Source organism: Salvelinus sp. IW2-2015, unplaced genomic scaffold (genome assembly GCF_002910315.2).
Source record: "Salvelinus sp. IW2-2015 unplaced genomic scaffold, ASM291031v2 Un_scaffold5206, whole genome shotgun sequence".
NCBI classification, from domain to species: domain Eukaryota; kingdom Metazoa; phylum Chordata; class Actinopteri; order Salmoniformes; family Salmonidae; genus Salvelinus; species Salvelinus sp. IW2-2015.
Window position 1 is genome coordinate 36,563 of NW_019946472.1, and position 3,731 is coordinate 40,293.

At 53.0% G+C, this 3,731-nt stretch overlaps 1 pseudogene; it reads left to right on the forward strand.

Annotated features, from left to right (window-relative positions):
• Nucleotides 1-1,333: 1,333 nt before the first annotated feature.
• On the forward strand, nucleotides 1,334-3,695 carry LOC112078062 (uncharacterized; annotated as a pseudogene).
• Nucleotides 3,696-3,731: the final 36 nt, after the last annotated feature.

Genomic DNA, 3,731 nt, shown 5'->3' on the forward strand with positions numbered 1-3,731 from the left:
TGAAAAACATTTCTTAAACGGAAGCAAACGGAACAAAACGGGGATAAACCTGAATTTGCCCAATATAAACTCTCTTTTGCAACTGTTAGACTACTGATTACACCCTAGATCAGCTAGATGCAGGCAAGAATGTCACTGTCTGTCCGTGTGTCACTGTCTGTCACCTCAAATTTGTCTCTCGACCTGTGTGCACCTACGTTGTAAACTGTAATTCATAGGCTAGGTTGTAGCAACCTCGTGATGGGTATAGGGAAAACTAGAGTATCATGTACTACTACACTGTACTGTACTATATCTAGCTAGCGCTACACTGTACACTACAGTATCAGACTGTACACTACACTGTAGTACCTGGTAGGGCTGGGAACTGCCAAGGACCTCACGATACGATATTATCACGATGCTTAGTTGCCGATACGAAATGTATTGCGACTCTCACGATTCTATGCGTATTGCAGTTCAATGCCGTGATGTGATGTTCCAAACACATCGCTCGCTACATGTCTGCTGCAGAGGGACAAGAGACCCAGGAGAAAAACGAGTTTTGACCTGTCATGGAAATAAAAGTGCTGAAAACATATTGGCTTAATTTATAACCATTTTTWAAAAAGAAGATGAGAACACGCTATAGATGGAAAAACTACCCGTTGGGAAATAATAAAATAATATTGCGATATATCGTYCAAAATAMTATCCYGATATGTAACTGCATCGATCTGTTTTTTAACCCCGTTACTGGTGTTTGGTTCATGTCACAGGGGGCAGAATGCTAGTAGATGCCATATACTTACAGTCATTGCGCTAACGCTAGTTCGCGTTGGCTTGCAAAGACCTCACATTTCCTTTCAATTACTGGACACAGACATTAAAACTGGTATCCGTGAGTTCATCTGACTCTGGGGAAGCAGATAAAGGACTTCATTGCCAAAATCCCAAAGTATCCCTTTAAGAATCAGATAAAGGACTTCATTGCCAAAATCCCTAAGTATCCCTTTAAGAAGCAGATAAAGGACTTCATTGCCAAATCCCAAAGTATCCCTTTAAGCAGGTTTTATTTGGACTCTAATCCTTCACTGCTGTGCTTAGGGAGAGAGAGGAGAGGAGAGGAGAGGAGAGGAGAGGAGAGGAGAGGAGAGGAGAGGAGAGGAGAGGAGAGGAGAGAGAGGAGAGGCTAGTGAACTGAACCCTCCTTCCTGCCAGAAAAAAAGGATCAACCTGATTGGATTACCCTGACCCCTCCTCCTCCATTGTACCTCCGTGACTACTGCATGTTTTTTTTTACCCCAAGTTTACCCACAATCCTATGTGAACGTGACACCAGCCCAGTACACGCATGGTCTCTGGGTTCACGGTAAAATGAAATAGCAGGCCTTACAAGGTGGGTTTTTGTGTGTGTGTGTTGTGTTTGTGTGTTGTGTGTGTGGTGTGTGTGTGTTGTTGTGTGTGTGTGTGTGTGTGTGTGTGTGTGTGTGTGTGTGTGTGTGTGTGTGTGTGTGTGTGTGTGTGTGTGTGTGTGTGTGTGTGTGTGTGTGTGTGTGTGTGTGTGTGTGTGTGTGTGTGTGTGTGTGTGTGTGTATACACAGTGGCTGTGTGTTTGTCACGTCCCCATTCATTTGCCTCCTCATGGCGTTGTTTCCAGGTGTGAATAATTTAGTGATAGCCCGGCTGTGTGGAGCTACATGATAGCACAGCCTTAAGGGGAGAACAGTTACCCCTCCGGTCCGGGACTCGGATGGACTAGTGAGGGACAGTTTAGGGACASAGGGGAACGACAGAGTCTCTGTCGTAAACGAAGACGCCGTCACAATTGAGGGGCGCAGGAATTCTGTGGCGTTGGTAGGGGGCGAGGACGGGGTCTGGTACGAGCTGCCTCCCGAACTACGCCCCCCTCCCTCAGACTTTTTACCTCAGAAGGACGAAGCCATGTACCCATACCAGACCTACCAACTCTACCCAGAGAGACACGGACAACCACTTCCACACACCCTGGTGAGGAAGAACTCAGTACCCGAGCTGAGTAGCCTCTATCTCAGGCAAATGATGGCAGCCAGGGCTTCTTCTGTGGTTCCTCCAGCTCAACAGAATTACTACCAGCCTGAACTCCCGCCGGACAACACAGCCCCGTCTATGACTACTACTACTGCTACGACCAGGAGTTTATCTCCTCGTCGTCCTGAAGACAGCTCCTCCTTATATAGGGCCAACCAGCAGCAGCATCACCTGCTTAACAGATCAGCGTCGCATTATGGGATGTCCGGGCTCACCGGTGGACGAGGGGGGTTTAGAGCTGGTGTTTCTACTGGGTATGCCTGGGATCAAGGACACGCCAGGTCCGCCCCTCCCCTCCCAGCTCCTACTCATGCCCCAGGCCCTCCCCCTCCTCCTCCTCCCTCTCCCGCTCACAACGAGCTCAGCCGGTCGTACCGGGAAGCCAAGATGATCCCAGACTTCCAGCACAGCATTGGTGTCTGCAGGGCTCCATCTCCTGCCTGCTACGGGGTCCAGCCCCCGCTTCCTGTTTACGCTGCGGCCCAGCCTCAGCCTCTCCCTTCTCTCTCCGCTTATCACCCTCCCCTCTACAGTGCCATCTACAGCCTCCCGTTGGACCCCCGGGTCGGTGTTGGACAGGCTGCCGCAGCCACCAGCCTCATGGTGGACCCAGTTACCCAGCAGCACGGACACATGGACGGTTCCCTCCAGCGCTACGGTGCTGTAGCATCCCAGAGGCTTCCCTAACCCTACGACCCGGGATACGACCCGGCTCTGCCCAATGGTCACAACAACACAACACACCCTAGCCGCGGCGATGAATATGGATCCCAAGAGGATGGTGGACCCGGGGTTTTCCTGGCGTTCCTCAGAGCCGAGGTCTGGCGGACAGCACCATCGCTTATTACTCAGCAGGGCTTTGACTCACCTCTATGCTGGGGGTCATGGAGGATCATGACGTCCGTTCTATAGCCACTAATCTGGGCCAGGCCCGAGCGGCCTGTCCGGCCGTGGTGCTCCACTGTAAGCAGCAGCCCGGAGTCGCCTTAGCCGCTCAGCAGCGCATTAGAGGCCGCGCCAACAGCTTCGGCCCACTCCAACAACCTCTACATGCAGGGGATGCAGAACATGACCCAGGGGATGAGCAGCATGGCCATGGACCCCCACACGATGCATCAGCAGCCCCCTACCTCATTCAACCTTCAGCCCCAGGATGGGAGAGTTCCTGGGCAGGAGACCCACAGCGCCCCATTCTCACACCTCCTGGAGACCACCACGTACGGAGCACCGCGAGGGACCTTCCCCGTCAGCTCCGGGGGATACGGTACGCCGTCACCCAGGCAAGACGCTATCAATGTACAACGCCCGAACACCGGCATCGCCATGTCCGCCCTGCAGCACCAGCAACCGACTGCCCCCAACACACCGGAGGAACGGCCCCCCAAAACCTTCTCTGGTTCTTACTCCCCATGGAGCTCAATGAAGAGAGCCCCAATATGCCGCCATGTCACCTGGGGTGGTTCAGAGCCCCCTGCACAGCCCCCAGCTGCTGAGGAAGGGGGCGTCCAACGCAGGGGAGCGTGTGGTCGTAGCGCGGCGTCCGCTCTCCCACCAGATACAGACCCTGAACAACAACAGGACGGCAGGACCGGAGAAACGGGACCGCTGTCATTGTTTTCTACCATGGCTGCCTCGCCTGATACAAGGTAACCACACTCCTTGACCTCGCTATTCTCCCTCTC